Here is an 18,074-nt window from a genome sequence, read left to right on the forward strand (position 1 = left end):
CACTATTTCAGTCAATGCTCGTAGAAACCCAGAGAGGCAGGTTTTGTGCTCACGTCCATTTCACAGAGATGGAACCAGGGCTCAGAAGCTTCACTCACCAGCTAGTAAGTGGGGAGCCAGAGTCTGGAACCACGATTCCTGGCTCCAGGGTCCACGCTGTGACCGCCCTGCACACCGCCTCTGGGGACTCCTTGAGACTTGCCCCCTCACTTTGGGCTGCTTTGCTGCTCACCCAGCACCTCTAGGTGTGGCACCCCAGGGGACTGCAGTCATGGGCTCTTCGCTGAATGAACTCTTGGTCTCTGGGGTGCACATCAGTCTTTGCTGGCTTTAGTCACTGTGAGTCTGTGGTTCACCTGTGAGTATCCTGCTAAAGGTCAGATCTGGGTCAGAGAAAGACTGGATTCTGGTGCATAGTTAGTCTTGCAGCATCGAGTCAACTTGGGTGCCCTTTGGAGGGCTGCTGATCAGCCTTCCCTGGCAGCCCTATCTCTGGGCACCACCTTGCTGAACATGAGTCGGGCACATGAGCCCTCCTGCTCTTCCTGGAGTCAGAACTCCTGCGTCTTCTCTCTGCTGCAGCTGGCAGGTGGAGGGTGTGTGCCCCAGAGGCCTCAATGGGGCTTTGTTTTCCATCCTGTCTTCCTCCTTCTCTATCCAGGCAGTTACTAGGTAAGGAGAAGCAGCTGACCCCCTGCTGACTCAGCTAGGTCCTCACCTACTTCCTGAACATCACAAGCCCCCAACCCAGCAGCTTCTCTGTAAGCTGGCCCAGCTGGCCCCAAAAGAGGCTGAGAGGCAGGGCCTGGAGATCCTGTGCCAGGTGAACCTAGGGACTAGTGGGTGAGGCAGGGCCAGCATCCCAGAGTTGGGAGGAGCCAGAGCTCAGAGTTCGTCTTTCACATCCAAGGGGGATACACCGCAGCTTCCCAGAGTGAGACTTGTCAAAGGCTGGTGGGATGTCAGGCATCCTCTCCAGTCCCATCTTAGGACACAGTGGCATTGAGTCAACTGAATTTTTCTGAGTTTTGGTAGGGTGCAACAAAAGTGCTTCTTCAGAATTTAGGCAGAAAAGAAGAGCCACTATGTCTTGTCTGTCTTGGTATTCCCCAAGCCTGGAACAAGCCTGGAACTTAGGAAGCGTTAGAGGATGGATGCTGTGGATGAATGGAGCAATGGACATAATGACAGATCGGTAGTTGGCCTGATAAATTAATGGGAGAATGCATTAACTCACCTGGCAGTTTCTTGGCTGAAATCTTTGCGAAAGGCACTGGATGTCGTTATTACCGTCATCATTATTGCTGATTGTCTTGATTCCAGCCACCTCCACTGTCATTTTTCTATTGCTACACTGTAGTAACTTGGCACACATTTTCTCATTTAATTCTCACAGCATCCCCATGAGGTAGGTTATACTATCCTCATTTCACAAAGATTAAGTAATCGGGACAAGATCCCACTGTGTGAACCAGTCAAGGTTTGAACCCAGATCTGTATGATTCCAGAGCCCTGCCCCCAATTAGATTACAATAAAGATCTGACTCCTGCCCACAGGTTGCTGACAGTGAAGCTCCAAGCACACAAGTTAGATAAATGCTACTGGCTGGTTTGTGCTCCTCAGGACAGGAACTCTTTCCTCCGGAGCATGGTCATCTCAGCACACTGGACAGTGCCTGGAACTTGCAAGTGTTTGTTGAGGGAGGGAATGAATGAATGAATGAATGAATGAATGAATACCAGATCCTGACAGCCTCTTCCCTTGGTGTGGGGCAGGTGCACTGAGTGGCTCGCACGGCTCTTGGCTTTCAGCCCTCGGAGTAGAACAAGTGGAAGTTCACCGACAACCCCGTGTTCCTGGAGGTGCTGGAGGAGTTCCTGTCCCTGTGGGTGTCTACCAGTTTCCTGCTTTCCCAGTTCCCTATCTGGAAGTCCTGGTGCTACTCCATCAGCTCCTCCTGGGACAGCACACCCACTGAGGTCCAGCTCACCATGGCCACACTCGTGTACCCCACCTGGGGAAGGGCTGGGGCAGAGGCTCTCGGGCCGTCCAACTCTGTTATCTACGGGCAGCTCTTCAACATCTCCAAGCGTCATTTTCCTCATCAGTTAGACACCCACCTTCCAGAGTTGTTAACAGCAGGAGGAGCCGTGTGGGAGAGATTACTGTGACCTGTGCACTGGGTAACCCCTTGGTATGTGTATTATCGCTAACCATGAGAGATGAGGACTGTGTGCATTTTACAGGTGAGGAAACTGAGGCACAAAGAGGTTAAGGCACTTGGTTAAAGTCACTTTATTAGCAAGTAATAACTGAGATTCAGACCCAAGTAGTCTGACTCCAGAGTCCAAGTTCTTAACCACCCCACTCCACTCTGCTGTTGTATTACTGCGGGGACACTTTAGTGAGATCAAGTAAGATCAAATATAATGAGATCAAAAGAGATGGGGAAAGCACCCAGTGCTTAGTAGGAGCCCAGTGAGTCTTAGTCGTCGTAAGAGTCAAGCCAGGGGTGACTCTACTGGATTGTTCATTTACTCACTCACTCAGCGATGATGTATTTCATACATCTCTATTCTGGGCACCATAGCGGGTGTGGAAATACTGCACATGTAGCCTCTGCCCTCATGGAGCTTCCCATCTAGAGGGGGAAATGAAGAGAGAGCATGGAAATAGATAATTGTTGTTACCTGGGAGCCAAGATGAGTAGCGCAGCGGGTGTGAGGGCAGAGGATGGGGGATGGGCTCACATAGGCTGGAAGGTCCAGACCTTGTCCCGTAGGGTTGGCTCCTCCACCGGATGAACTGTGCCCCTGCCCTGCCCTCTGTAACTGTGTGTTACCTGTTGGCAAAGCTGGCAGCTGGCCCACACCTCAGAGCCCTCTGTACTCAGAGCAGCACAATCACACAGTCTCTAAAAGCTTGGCAGAGATTCTCTGTGCTTTGCGAGAGAGCATCCACCCAGACCGTGTCTCTGCCATCAGACCGAGAAAGGACAGGCAGGCATGTCCTTTGGGAGCGAGGTTGCATTCAGAGGAAAACCAAAGGGACTTCTCAAGTTGGTTGGAGGTCCCCTTTAATGCTGGACCGTTGGAAGGGAATGTAACCCAGAGAAAGGGGAGGGGGTTCCACAAGCCCAGGAGGGGACACCTGGGGAGACAGAGAGACGTCAGAGCAGACCAGAATGCTCAGGAGGTTGTCCCATCACCCAGGCTTCCTACCAGCAAGTGCTATACTCATGGTCACTCTGGGGTAGTGACTGTGGCCACCTTGCAGGGCCACTTCATGCTACTGTCATCGGAGCTGAGTGGTGGGCTGGGCGGGTCTCTGGAGAAGCTCTTGGAGGGAGCACTGGAGTAGGAGTCGGGGAAGCTGAGCTGTGACCTGACTCCACTGCTGCCTGAGTGACCTTGTACAGGTCATTTTCCCTCTGAGACCCAGTTTCTGCATTGACCAAAGGAGAGGTTTGCACACTCTCTAGTCCCTTCCACGTTTCACCAGCTCTGGGTGTCTAGAGGGTGGATCTCAGAACCAGGAGGAAACCAGCCTCTCACTAAAGCCGGCAGAGCTCCTGAGTGGGCTGTTGGAGGAGGCGTGTCAGTGTGGGAGGAGCTGCGGGGACAGGTCCCGCACGGGCGCTAGGGGGCGACATCGGTCAGGTCTGCACTGTCCCCGCAGATGGTCAGGATCCCTGCAGCAGGGCTTCTGCAGCACGTGGTTCTGTAGCCTGAAGCCCCAAGACCTGTGGCCTGGCTTTGTGCGAAGGTAAGCACCCCTCCGCTCTATCCATTGTGGAGCCACCGGGCCATGGGAGTTCTGGGTGGAAAGGGAGGGATCTGGAGTTTAGGTGCCACTCTGGGCCCCTTGGCCCATGAAGAAGGCACTGGGCTCACACGGGGCCTCTCCATTCTATCCTCTGCTCTGGAGCGAGGCCAGGACTCTAGCAGGGACAGAGATGCCAGTGGAGGTGGGGCCCAGAGAACAGTGAGGCCCAGGCCTTTTCTCAAAAGGCCCCCAAGGTGAGGTGATGGTGTCCGTAGGCAGAAGACTGAAGCAGCCCGCAGGTCTTGGGAAATCTAATCTGAGCTCACTGTCTCCACCTCCCAACAGTATGACCCTCAACCACACCACCAGGTCTGCAGCCCGTGTCCTGCACGTGCATCAGCGCAGGTGTCTGAGGAGCGGGGCCTCTCTCCTTCTGTCCCCTTCAGTGCCAGCGGCTTCCAGCTCCGTGATGACCCCTCTCATCTTTGCATCCTGGGTGAGAAAGCAGGTGAGGTCAGGCTGCGTGTCAAGGACTTGGCAGAGAGTGAAGGACACACATCTTCCCCGGGGAAGGCTTCTCAGGGGCTGAGCCATGTTTCCTTCTCCAGTGAGAACGAGGAAGCAAGTCAGCCGGGGGCTCAGTGGGGTCTGGACAAATCTGTCCCCAGCACGATTTTGGCCTCTGTGTCATTGGCTCCCTGCCCACTGCTCCCCTTCCCGCTCCTACTCCGATGGGTGTCCCAGCAGTGCATCCGGGACGTGGTCAACAATTCCGTCACCTAATCTGGTGCCTCCCACCCTCCAAGGTGCACACGAACCCCCTGGGCTCTCATTACAGTGCAGGCTCTGACCCAGGAGGGCTGCCCTGGGCCCGAGCTGCTGCGTTTCTAACAAGCTCCCAGGTGCTGCTGCTGCTGGGCTGAGGACTACGCTTTGAGCCCCACCCTGGTTCCCGAGGCGCTAGAACTTGATGGAGCTGGCAGGACGTGTTGGCATCGTGCAGAAACAGAGTCGGGCCTCCTGAAGGCCCAGCAGATGGCAGAACCCCACACATGGAGCCACTTTCCCCACCACATTCCAACCACTAGGACTGAGGGAACCAAACTGGGACCCCACAAACAGGTCTTTCTTCCAAGTCAGCTTCTCTTGACTTTCACTGTCTCCTCCTACAGCTGGGACACAGGATGGTCTGGCCCTGCCATCTGTCCTCCTGGTCCTCCCTCAGCCCCCTCGGGCTCTGGCCCAGCTCTTGGCCCGTCTCAGGAACGTGGGGCTGTTTCCTGGGTTCTTCTCTCTTCCCAACACGTCTGCATCAGAGATTCCTGCCCAAGAGGCCTGAGCCTGGTCTGCTTTCTCCCACACCCTTGTGGCATTGGTGGAGACACACTGAGAGCAGGTGTGGTCTTTAGGCCGCCCCCCCCCACACACACACCTGATCGAAATGAGCCCACACTGTCTCTTCCTACTGCCCTCAGCCAGGACCTTCCCAATTCCAGAGACTCCAAATTGTCTTTAATAAACCACTATCAACCCATAGGTCTGCCAACAAGCCTTTTTCCTTCTTCATTTGAGGGACATGGGGAGGGGAGAGCCCCCTGCTGAGGAGGGTCCCGTCAGTTGGGGGAAACCAGCGGGGTGTCATCAGGGAGCCTTCCTGGATCCAGGGAAGGGCTGGTGCAGATGCAGGAGAGGCTGAAGCTGGGAGACAGCGAGGGGCCGAGGAGACCACTCCCATGGGGAGTGAAGAGCTGCTGGTCTGGGACTGACTGGAGCTGACTGGGCTGGGGATGCAGCTGAGAGGCAGACGGGGTGTGGGCCTGGGCCGGGTGCTTGGGAAGGCCCCGCACCCTCCCTTTCTGCCAAGGAGACTGAACCTGGGCCTGCAACCTGTGGGGACCACACCTCTCGGAGGGAGGGATTTGGGCAGCTGGAGCCCCAGGTCCTGCCCCGACCAAAGAAAGTGGTCTCAGTCAGCTGCCCCTAGGCACTCCAGGCTGGAAGTCAGCAGGGCCAGACAAGGGCGTGGTCTCCCCAGAAAAGAGACCCTCGGCAGGCTGGGGAGGGCTGGGGCTGGGGCAGGGACGGGGAAGGTGGAGGTGATGAGCAGATCCAGACAGCAACATGTCCCAGCCCTCGACCCCAGGCCAGGGATCCTTCCTATATCTGAACATCACTCAGCTGTACGTCGCCCGCCACTTCCAGCTTGTTGATGTTGGGCAGGTTCTGCAGGCGGTGCTCGTACTCACACAGGTGCCCACCGTTCACCTCAACCCTGAGGCAGTGGGCTTCACAGGTGATGCGCACCTGGACAGAGAGGCCACGTCATTTCCGCTCCACTTGGGAAGTCCTCACACCTAAATGCAGGCTCCTGTCTCCCTCCCTCCCTCCTTCCTTCCTCACACCTTGATCGAGCAGGCCCCACACCTGCCTTCTAGCCGCTCTGAAGGATCCATTCTTCACTCAACACGTCCCGGGCTCTCCTGCCCCTGTGCTTCTGCATATTCTGTTCCCACTTCCCAGAATGCCCTTCCTCCTGTGCTCCCCACTCTGCTCCCCTTGCCCACACGGATGACTGCTCATCGCCCTTCAGGATTCTCCCTCCTCCCTCCAGGAAAGCGAGCCTCCCTGCCTTCCCCACCTCCTGACACCCTCCTAGTCAAGTCAGGAGCCTCCTCAGGCCATGTCCCCACCCCATCCTCATTCTCCAACTGGACCCTGAGCCTCCAGAGCAGGAATGCTGGCTTGTCCGTCCACGTCCCTAGAACCCGGCGCACAGGAGGGCTCTGGGCCTGCACTCCTGCAGTGGCAGCCTCCTAACTTGTCTTTTCTATTCCAAACACTCTCCGAATGCCATTGGCCACGTTTGTGAAAATGTCAACATCTATATCGCAATAGGTGACACTTGTGTACTCTCTGCACACCAGACACTGTCCTGAGCATGTCACAGATAAGGATTTCATTTCATTCTTACATCTCTATGAGATTGATGTTATTATTAGCCCATTTTGAGATGAGGAAAATGAGCCACAGAGTAGTTAGGTCACTTGCTCAAAGTCCCTCAGCTACCTAGAAATCAAAGTACATTGCCCTCTGGCTTGACACACACCAACTCACTGTATTACAATCTCAGCTCTTTCCATGGCCCTCACAGGTCGCCATCAGTCATTTCAACCTTGGTGGAGGAGCATCAGGGCGAATTTACAAATACGGAGGCCCAGGCTCACCCACTCGTTGGCCCAGGGCGGGTCCAGGCATTGATTTCTCTTCTTCAAGCTCCCAGGGATTTGAATGTGTGGTCGGGGCTGAGAACACCTGCTCTGTGTGAGCCGGGCCTCAGCCGCCCCACCCACACCTCTCTGTCCTCACTGTCCACCTGGGAGCCCCGGGCCCCTGGTCCCAGACAGGCCACGCCCAGGACTCCACCTCTGCAGTAACAGCGGCTCCCTCCGCTGCCCACCCCAATGCGCCTGCAGGTCTTTGGGAGGCGGCTCCTTCTGCCACTGGGGTCTCAAGGCGCGCTGGCCTCCTCAGAGAGCTGTCCCAGTCTAAGGTAGTGCGGCCCCTGACCCGGGGCTCACTCTATCCCTCTATTCTGTTTTGCTTTCTGAAGAGCACTTGTTCTCATCTGCAAGGGTCTGTCCATGCGTTTGTATTCTTGTTCCTCTGCCTCCTAAACTGCGGACCCCATGGGGCAGGGAGTCTGTCTGCTCCACGCTGTACCCCCAGCACCTGGGGTGCTTCCTGCACAAGGTGGGCCCTAAGAGAGTAGCTGATGAATAATTGTGGAATGAATGAGTGACTGAGTGAATAAAGGGAGGACACCTCATTCTTGGGCTCTGCCTGGCACTTATTGCTGAGGGAGAGGAGGACCTGTCTGATGTAGACCAGCCAGCTTCCCTCAGCTGCCATTGCTTCCAGGGCCATATTTCTCCCAGAAGGCGAAAACTAGCATTTACTGAGGGCCTGTCATGTACGAGGCTCGGACTCCAGTGCTCTCTGAGGGAGGCAAGCTTAGCTCCTGTTCCACCAGTGAGGCAAACAGGCTCACTGGGTTAAGCAACTTGCCCAAGCTCACCCAGGGAGCAAGTGATAAAGTTCAAAATGGTGCCCAGTTCTGTCTGGTTGTGTCCACCCTCCCTGTCCTCCCCCATCCAGGGCCCAAGTGGGGCTGCCCTGCAAGGGCTCCCTGGAGCCCCACCAGTCCTGCAGCCAGCGTGGCAGGAGGCAGGTGCCCGAGCTGGACCGTGCCCGAGCTGGACCGTGATGAGCCACATGATGGCTGGCTGGACAGACACCCCTTCCCCTGCCCTCACTGCTCCAGGATCCTAAGCAGGGCGAAGGTCCTGCTCCCCTTCCTGTACTGGACCCTGTCCGCCAACGCCAGCTGACTGATCTTCACGCCCTGACTCGTTTCCTCTTCTACTGTCTGTGCAAACCACATTGCACATTCACTTACCTGGTGTCTCCTGTGTGCCCAGCAAGGTGCAGAATGCTGGGGATACACACTGAACAAGCCACAGTCCCAGCCTGCAAGGCTCAGGGGTGGAGCAAAGTAGTGGGTAGAATGATGGGGACAGACAGGTAAGCACAGTTACAGTGGGACATGGTGACTGGTAAGGCACAGAGATGTACAAAGTCAATGGGCACATGGGAGGTGGGGCAGGGGGACATCCAGCGATCCTCTAGGCAGGGTAGATGCCCCCCAGGAGTGACATATAAGCAGAGCATTGAAGGGCCTTCAGGGGTTGGCTGTGGATGAAGTAGCAAATGGTGCTTTCAGCCCCGGGACAGCATGTGCAAAAGCCTGGTGGCCCCAGGGAGCCTCGAGTGAGCAGTGGAGGCTGTGTGAGCTTCATCGGGAGGGCTGAGGCTGGGACGTGTGCTGGGGCAAGACTGGGGAGGATGGTGCATGTCCTGCTGGGGAGTTTGGTTTTGTTTAGAAGGACTTGGGTCCTCCAGGATTTTTCAGCAGGGAGAGGATGCGATCAGATTTGCTTTTAGGAAGGCGCTGCCGCAGTACGTGGGGGTGAGGGGAGTGGGGAACTAGACCACGGTCCTCCAGATGTGGGGTCAGGTACCTGGACCAGGGCAGTGGCTTCTGGAGGGAATGGTGTTGGTGCCCTGGAGAGAACTTAAGCGAGGGAGGAGGAACCAAGGATGACCCCTGCATCCCAGCTCTGGGTACCTGGTGGAGGGAGAGAGGGAACCCTTGGTGGGGCTTTAGGCCCTGGCTGGCCTGCTGACCGAAACCAGCCTCTTGGTCCCGCTGTCCTTCCTGCTAACTGCCCTTCCTCCCAGGCTCTCCACATTTAACTCACTTGCGGTTTGTGCCCCTTGGGTTTGTGTGGGAAACAGGCAGTCTGGGAGAACTGCCTCATCTAGAAGACAGGCTGGGTAGGGCTGTGCAGGTGTTCTGTTCAAACAAAAGGCACCACAGGGTGAAGAGAGAATTAACAAAGCCAAGGAAGGGTGGATAGGCATGAACTGGGGCCAGAGGGAGAGAGCCAGGCAGGCGGGGGGCGGGAGGGTGCTCAGGACCACGTGGAAGGACAGCGGGGACAATTAGGCTCCAGTAGGTGACAGCAGGATCTTGCTCTCTCTCCGTGCACCCCTTTCTCTTTCTCACTCTCTCTCCATCTCTCCCTCTCTCTCTCCATTTCTCTCTCTCCTCTCTCTGCATCTCTCTCTGTCCATCTCCCTCTGTCTCCTTCTCTCTCTCTCTCCCTCTCTCTCTCTATCCCTGTATGTGAGACAGTTGGGTAGGTAGGAATATAAGAGATGATGCCCAGAGATGAGCTCGTATTTGCCGAGGGCCTCTGTATGTTGTCCTCATCTCAGGAGTGCACTCAATACTGAAAGTGGTAACAACAGCTCCAATCCAGCCTCTTGGGCCCTGCAGCATGTGGGGGCAACACATTCCAACCTCCCAGTTTCCACACAAAGCCAGAAATCCAGATTTCTGTGTGACATTTCCTGACACTGTATTACAAATTGTGATAAAATACAATTAGGTGTACCATCTTAACCATTTTTAAGTTTACAGTTCAATGGCTCTAAGTACATTCACATTGTTGTGTAACTACCACCACCGTCCAGCTTGAGAACTTTCTCTTCTTGCAAAACTTTTCCTGACCTTTTACGCGTTGGCAGCATGTTCAAAAAAATGTTAAAACAGAGAGATGGTCAAACAGACCCCGGTGTGGGCCCACAGGGGCAATTTTGTAACCTCTGACACATACCGCCTTGTCAACTCGCACAATAACCCGTGGGGCTGCAGCGACGGTGCCCCTTCCACAGATGAGGAAACTGAGGCTGGGCGAGGCCAAGTCGCTTGTCTAAGATCCCACAGCCAATGAGGATAGCAGAGGTGGAATCTGAGCTGCATTTGTTACCAGAACAAACGAAGGTCCCTTCTTGGGAGTTACATCTCACTGCACCAGAAGTAGTCGTTTGATATAGCAGAATTTTCATTTGCAGCATGAAGCAATGGAAAATCAAGACCATGTGGAACAATTTCACAAAGCTCTGCCCCCCCTGAGCATGGGGGTCGGGTAGCTTTACTTGGGGTAGGGAATGAATCCTCAAAGGAGAAGATTTATCATTGGATGTAGGGGTGGGCACGAGCTTACACACACGTGGTTTGAAACCATATTTTTATATACATCGCATGACCTAAAAATGGCTGCTTCACCCCTCCCAGAGGAGGGGAATCTGTGGTGTTAGTGAGGGCAGGTTACTTTAGTAGAACTCTCTGCCCACCTGCGGAGTGTCAGTCTTGGTTGCGGTCTGGGCCGGTTCAGAGCCACTGGGACCAGGGTGCTTATTGCTTAGAGCTTCTTCCTGGAACATAGCAGAAAACCACATAATATCAAGGTCCCAAGGTGTTAGGTAATGGAACAACTGCACCTTGCAAGAAGACAAGAGAATTGCGTCAAACATAAAAGTCAGATGTTTAAGCAGGGCTGAGAAGCGTGTTAGGGTCCACAGCTGGTGACACATTCAGTTCGCTTCCCAAGTCTGGGTTCTTTCTAGAACCACACAGCCTCCTAACCAGGGTGGAAATAGAGAGTGACAGAGGAGTCGCCTAGGAGTCTGGGAGACTGAGGCAGGTGTTCTGGACAGAGACAGCAACACAAGAAGGATGGGACCCAGGAGCTGGAAGTGTGTCCCCAGAGTCACCTGGATTTGAGGTCACACAGCAGGGCCTAGGCACAGCTAGACTGAGCACTGCCCCCAGCCCCTGAGACAGGTGCCAGGTGGACCATCTGACCTGACGGCTGATGTAGGACAGCTGCACTGTGCTGGTGACAGAGAGTGTCCACAAATTGGAAGGGCCCACGGTGCGGGTACTACACAAAGTGTCTCCTGTTCACCATCACCTGCCAAGATGAGCGCATGTTCCAGGAGAGGGGTGTCCAGCCAGGAAGGGGAGCACACCTGAGCCTCCAGGTCCCCTGCGTCTAGAAATTAAGACCTGCGTCTGTCTTTCACATCCATCTCCTGTAGGTCAGGGGCACCGGCCTGCAGAGCTGTGCCAGTTGGAGGAACATGCGTGGGATCAAAAGGGCGTCCACACTCAATCTCCACTTGACTCTTATTGTTGCTTTAGTTCTTATGGTTGTTTGTCTATTGCAGTCGGTTCATGTGTCTACTCATGGCTCACCTGGGTGTTATTTAAATGCGCCCAAAATGTTCATAGGGAACAGAGGAGAGGTGACCTCGGGTTGCACATGGAGGGGATGAGAGCAACCACCTTCAGAGAGAAATGCAGACACAGATATACTCACCCCACCCATCTTCACAAGCCCAGAGACCTGGCTCTGCTGGCAAAAGCAATTGGCTACGCCTTGCCAAACTAAGCCATTCATAGAATCTGGAGAAAGGCTGCAATAATGTTGTCGGAAAACCACTGTTCCAAGGGACCCGGATGGACCAATGGCTACAGCAGAGGAATGGAACGAACTCTGACTTAAAAAACACAGGAGGCCAAAGAACCCCAGGTGACTTATATAGTTTTTACTCCCTGAGTAAAAGAAGCAACATGTGCCCCTGGAAGAGCAGGTGAAGGTGCATAAGGAGCCTGCAGCCATCAGTAACACCCTTAAAGGAAATGGTCCTGTCATCTGTCTATGGTGTTGCTCAGCCAGATCTCAATGGGTGTGACTATTTCAAGGCTCTTGCCCAGGCCTGTCAGCACTGAGGGGACGGGCAGCAGGAGGGAGGGGAGGAGAGCTCCTGCTCACCTGGAAATGTGAGCTCTGCTCCAGGAAAATGAGCTCAAAAGGACTCCCTTCTGAAAGAACAGGTGCATCTTGCTCTCCTCCAGCCCCCAGCACACTTTCTCCTTTGCATTACGGACCACACACCCGCCCTCTTCAACCCGAGGGTGGAAGTGTAAGTGATTCTGGCCCTGCTATCAGTGCCCCTGCCTTAAACCCAGCATATATGGGGTTAAAATCCAAAGCACCCATCCCCTTCCCCTGCTTCTCTAGGCTTCATTCATCTGTAAATACTGGTTTTTGAAACTTTATATCCTTGACCTTCAGAAGGCAAATAGAATTTTGAAACTGTTAGAGCCCAGGTGGCCTCCTGCTACCTTTTGGCTGCTTAGAGGCCCTTCCAAGTTCTGTTACAAGGAAACTGATATCCAGAGAATATCAAGAAGCTGAAGCTTCTTCGAGAAGATGACCCCGAATCCTTGGCTTCCTGGTGCTGGAATCCACCACCAGTCAGAGAGGCAAACGACCAAGCGCAGCCAGCAGAGGCTTCCCTTCTCTCGCCATCCTTTTCCCTGCAAACAGCCTCACGAGGCCAAAGGCAGGCTGGTGGGAAAGTGCCAAGCAGCAGGGCCACAGGCTCCCGCTCCCTAGAAGAAGCCACACTCCTGGGAACCTTTACAGCTGCCAGCCTCCCACCTTTCCAGGAGAGAATTAAGGGCTGACTCTCATCTGCCAGGGGACATCACCAGAGATAGAGACCCTTTCCTTGCCATCAGCCTGGCCTTCCCCTTTTTATCTGTCCTCTCTGGATGGCAGGTGAAGAACCTGTGTTTGTGTCCAGTAACAAAAGGGAATGTCATTGTCACTGCGGCCAGCCTGAAAGTCCACAGCAAACCCAGGAAAGGGAAATCAGAGTCACACATGTAGCCTGGTTTCCACCAATGGCAGGAATGGGGCAGGGGTGGCAGGGGGCCTCGCCTTTTACTGGCGTCAGTGCGGGAACTTGCACGAGCTGCCATCCTCAGTTGGTTGCCATCCTCTTTTCCCTTCATTAGCACTTTGTTGTTTGCATTTATTGCCTTTTGTATTTATGATGTGATTTTCTGCAAATCAATAGAAAGTGGCTAAAGTACAGTATTGATACTAGCAACTAATTACAAATTTGTGTCAAAGACAGAAGTTAGGAAATGTGCCTACAAGAGCCTTCAGCACCAGGTGGACACTGGTTGGAGGCCGGCCCATGTCTGCTCAACTGGGAAAGAAGAGAAAAAAATTAAACTACACGTGCAATTGATGGACTAGACCTACAAAGATGGGGTCCAAAAGCGGAGGCATACCACAAAACAAAATAAAATAAAAATGAAATGAAATAAAGTGAAAGAGGAGACGTAGAATAAATATGGGCTCTCTGGGCGTGAGGACTTTCATTGGAGTACATTTTATGGCATGTTTAAATATTTGAACACCAGCCGAATGAGGGTTGGAAAGGAGATAAGGACAGTTACGGGAAACAGGAAGGGATATTTTGCACTCTGGGTCATGGTGTGCAGAGTTCAACCTGTAACATAATCACCTGCCTCTGGGCTTGCCCACTTCCCTCCTCAAGTTGCGACCTCCCGTCATCCCTATGTCTACGGGGACTCTATGTTAATGGTGCCCACATGCTATTGGCAGATGGCAGTGGTGCCATTCAGTGTTGGCTGGGGCTGGGCCCTACTCATCTGGCATGTTCAGGTGCAGGCAGCTTGGAGGGTGCTGGGTGAACCAAAACCTGACCAGACATGTGCTGTACTTTGCTAAGGGGCGACGCTGCAGAGAAACCACTGTTTCAGGTACCTGGTTCCCCTGGGGGCTAAAATGGTGCCAATGACAATGATCTCTAGTCCCTCCTAGAGACGCCCTTGGATTGTCCCAGAGAAGAGGGAGACCTGCAGAGAAGCCTCCAGAAGGAAACAGCCTTTCTGACGCTTTGAGTTTAGATGTCTGACCTCCAGAATTCGGAGAACAAATTTGTGTTGTTTTAAGCCTGGCCAGCCAAGGCTGCTGTGGAATTTGGACCAGTGTGTGTGTGTGTGTGTGTGTGTGTGAGAGAGAGAGAGGGAGAGAGATAGAGAGAGAGAGACAGGGATCTTAGTGATATCGATCCTGATATCAGTTTCCCACATTAAACCCAGCATATATGGGGTTAAACCTGAAGCACTCATTCCCTGCTTACTCTCTGGCTTCCTGGCTCCAAATCCACTATCCTCCATGGAGACAGACACCACCGCCAAGGACAAGCTCCTGGATTATCTCCTTCCCGCAAAGAGATACAGGCTGGTGGGAAAGCTGCTGACCAGCAAGGTCACAAGCTCCCTCCTCTCTGCAAGTAGTCTCAAGGCCAAAGACAGGCTGGTGGGAAAGCTCCGACCAGCAAGGCCATATGCTCCCCCTCCCCTACGTAAAACCCCAAATAAAAACTCTTCCTTTTAGCTTTTCAGGGAGTTTGGGATTTCAGCATTAGCTGCCTTCTCTCCTTGCACAGTGCTGTGCAAAAATAAAATTCCTACTTTCTTCCATGACACCTGGTGTCAGAGATTGGCTTGCTGCACAATGGGTGAGCGAACTCACTTCAGGTTCAGTATCATTAGCAGGAAACAGCAACATTCACTTTTGCTCTGGATGGCACAGGAGGATGTGTTTCTCTGCTGGCATTAAGGTGCCACAGGCCTGAGCTCGCTTGCTGCCCAGGGGTCACAAGGCCCTTCAGGTGGCCGACCTTCCCCATCTGTGTTATCTTGTTATCCTCACAACAACCCCGGCAATTATCAGCGCCACCTTCACAGGAAACTGAGGCACAGGAAGGTGTGGTAACTTGCCCAAAGCCACACAGCTGGTGAGTGATAGAGTGGGGTTGGAAACCCAGCACCCATGCTTGTAACCGCCACACAGCCTCCTCCTCACGATGAAGCACAGAACATCCTCACTCCTGGCTCACCGAGCGCTTCCCTGGACCAAACAGCGAGTCCTGTCCTGCCTGTGGCCACAGCCTCATCCCGGCCCTCTGAGGAGCTGGGACTGAGCAGCGCAGCCTGCCGCATGCCCTTCCTGCCACACTTTGGAGGCAGCAGTGTGGTTCCGGCTGCTGGAGGTCAGCGGCTCACCTGGGAGCTCCCAGACCCCGTGGGGACCACACAGGTCCTCTTTCCTGTCCAGACTCCAAGGCCCTGTCTGAGGTCTATGCTGCCCACAGGAGGACTGTCCTTCTGATCTGAAAAATCTGGCTTTTGAATCCAAGGACTGGAAAGTAACAACCAGTCACCAGAATGATACAGTGGCAGGGCCTGGCCGGGGTTCCAGGATCCCCAACTGATGGAGAACACGCCCAGGGGAAAACGTTCTGCCCCAGAGGCCATATCACCTGCCTGTCTTCCCATTAACGTTCTCTGTGGGCACCTCCCTCCTCTGGGGTAAATCAAGGCACCTTCTTTCTCTGTCTCTTACCATCGGGGACCTGTGTCCAGTGGCCCCAACCTCTCTGAGCCGCAGTTCTTCTTTGTGTGATGCGGGGATGACAAACCTCACGGGGTTGAAATGAGGCCGGCTGCAGACAGGACCTCCACACAGGGGGCACAAAGGTGCACAAGGCCGCCCTCTGTGCCCCACACTGCAGGGACAGCCCCACTCCTCTCACTCCCGAGACGGCCCCTCTGCAGACTCCCTGGACCCACCCTGGCCTCGTGACCTCACCTCAGGGAGCACCAGCTCCTCGGGAGCCTTCCCTGCTGCACCCAGACTCCTGCCAACACCGAGCCCTTCCGAAGCCGTGTGTGTCGGGCACGTGCAGGCACTCCAGAGATGCTGCCTGCCTCCATCCTCACCCCAACCCTGGGAGGGGCACAGGGTCACCCCATTCTACAAACGTCGAAACTGGGGCCCACAGAGGTCAGAAGAACTTGCCTGAGGTCATCCAGCTAGTCAGTGTCTGAACCCAGGAAGGCCAGCTCCAAAGTAAGTGCCTTCGACTGCCGTGCTGGGTTGTCACCCTCCGAAGAAGTGCCGTTACTGCCCTTCATGCAAACAAAACATCGCTCTTCTCATCACTACTCATGCCTGTCTTCTACTCCCTCCACCAGCAATAGGACCCGGCCCCCAGAGGGAGCTCTGGAACCCTGTGTCACACGCACGAGTCCTGGTGCTCATCACCCTCCAGTCCTGAGAGGCGCAGGGGAGACCAGCATGGAGCAGAGGCTGTGTCAGTATTGCCCCATCTGGCGTTCCTGCCCTTCTTGTGTTCTCTTTAGGATGCCCCCCTCCCCTACCACCTGCCTCCCAAGAGCTGTTTCCTCAGAGCCCCAGAGCTGCTTCCCCCGGGCCAGCACCGGAAAACAAACTATCCACCAGAATCCAGTCCCTTTGCCCCAGATCTAAGCTTTAGCGGGACAACTAGAGCTGAACTATAGACTCACAGTGACTAAATGCACCAAAGACTGATGTATGTCCCAGAGGCCAGGTGTTCATTCAGAGAAAAGCCTATGACTGCAGTCCCCTGGGGTGCTATACCAGAACTACTGGGTGAGCAGCAAATCAGCCAAAGTGAGAGGGCAAGGCTCAAGGGGTCCCCAGAGGCAGCGTGTACGGCAGTCGCAGCGTGGACCCTGGAGCAAGGAGACATGGTTTCAAACTCTGGCTGCCCACTTACTAGCTGGTGACTGAACCCTCTGAGCCCTGGTTCCATCTCTGAGAAATGGACGTGATCACAAAACCTGGCTCTCTGGGTTTGTACGAGCATTGACTGAAATAGTGCGTGTGTAATACCTGGTACTCAGGTGCTCAGTAAATATTAGGGAAAAATATTACTATTACATTATTTCGTCAGGACCCAGTGCCTGATGAACAACAACTGTCTTCCTAAAGTCATGAGGACATCCCTGTCCCCTCGTCCCTCAGTTTCAGGCTCTCTCACATGCTCCTGGACAGTGGGGGTCAGTGCCAGACCTGGCTTCTCTGACCCCCACTTTCCTATTGTGGCCGCTCTGTTTAGGAGGACACAGTCTTTGGAGGCATCATTGTCACTGAGGAAGCCAAGGTCAGGGAGCTATTCCTCTGGGCTGGGGGGCCCATGATTGTGGATTCCATTAGTTCTCCTGTCCTGGGGCCTGTCACCCCATACTGTGCTCCCCACATAGACTGAGAGCCTCCACTCAGCACAGGAAGGGTGTGCTCCGGACCCTCCCGAGGACAGCATCTTCTCCCCAGTGAGGATGGCCAGGAGGAGTCTTGCTCTCCCATCCCCTGTGGCCTGCCCCTGCCCATTGCAGTGAAGGTGGGGGCAAATGAGACCCTTGATGGAGAAGCAGAATGAAATTAGACGCCATGAAAATGCACAGAGATTATAAACTGTGGGATCCGAGGAGACCCTCAGGGTGTGTTAGGCCCCTTCTCTGACCCTCTGGACACACGTGCATTAGCCTGTGGGACGGACGTTCCTCCACTCCTGCAGTTATTTGGTGCCAGGAACCATGACGGTCGCACTTGTAACTACTCATTTGTTCTTCACAACAAGCCCACATGCAAGGGCCTGCTATCTCTGTTTTAGAGACAAGGGAAGAAATCCTGAGAGGTTGACTCCTGAGCCCAAGGTCACAGCTGGTAAGTGATGGGTCAGGGACTTAAACCTTCAGAGCTCACCCTTTCTACATGTTTTCCACATTTCTCTATTCTGTCACCAAGCAAGCTGCACACACAGGACTATTGTGGGGACTGAAGAGACAATGCATGTAAAATGCTGGCAGATCGTCATTACTCCACAAAGGCTAATGCTACTGTTATTATGACAATGATTATTATGTGTATTCTTTATGTCTGCCTCCTGTACTAGGTAGTGAGCTTTCTGAGGGCAGACACTGAGCCTCATTCCTTTTTGTAGCCCGGAGTCAGCCCAGTCTATAAATGTGACAAGATAAAATTTCGAAAGAAAAACAAGTGAATCAGTCAGTCAACAAAAATGCATCTAGGTGAGCAAAGGGACAAACAGGCAGCCTGCCCAGCCTCTGTTGTTGAAAGACAGTCCCCAGGAACCATCCCTTCCTGCTGGCCTACCTGGCGGG

The 18,074-nt window shown here is 54.1% G+C and overlaps 1 pseudogene; it reads right to left on the reverse strand.

Annotated features, from left to right (window-relative positions):
* Positions 1–5,256: 5,256 nt before the first annotated feature.
* LOC111767485 (galectin-9B-like) overlaps positions 5,257–18,074 on the reverse strand; it is a 48,415-nt pseudogene continuing 35,597 nt past the window's right edge.

The sequence above is a fragment of the Equus caballus genome, chromosome 11 (assembly GCF_041296265.1).
Source record: "Equus caballus isolate H_3958 breed thoroughbred chromosome 11, TB-T2T, whole genome shotgun sequence".
In the NCBI taxonomy this organism is placed as follows: Eukaryota; Metazoa; Chordata; class Mammalia; order Perissodactyla; family Equidae; genus Equus; species Equus caballus.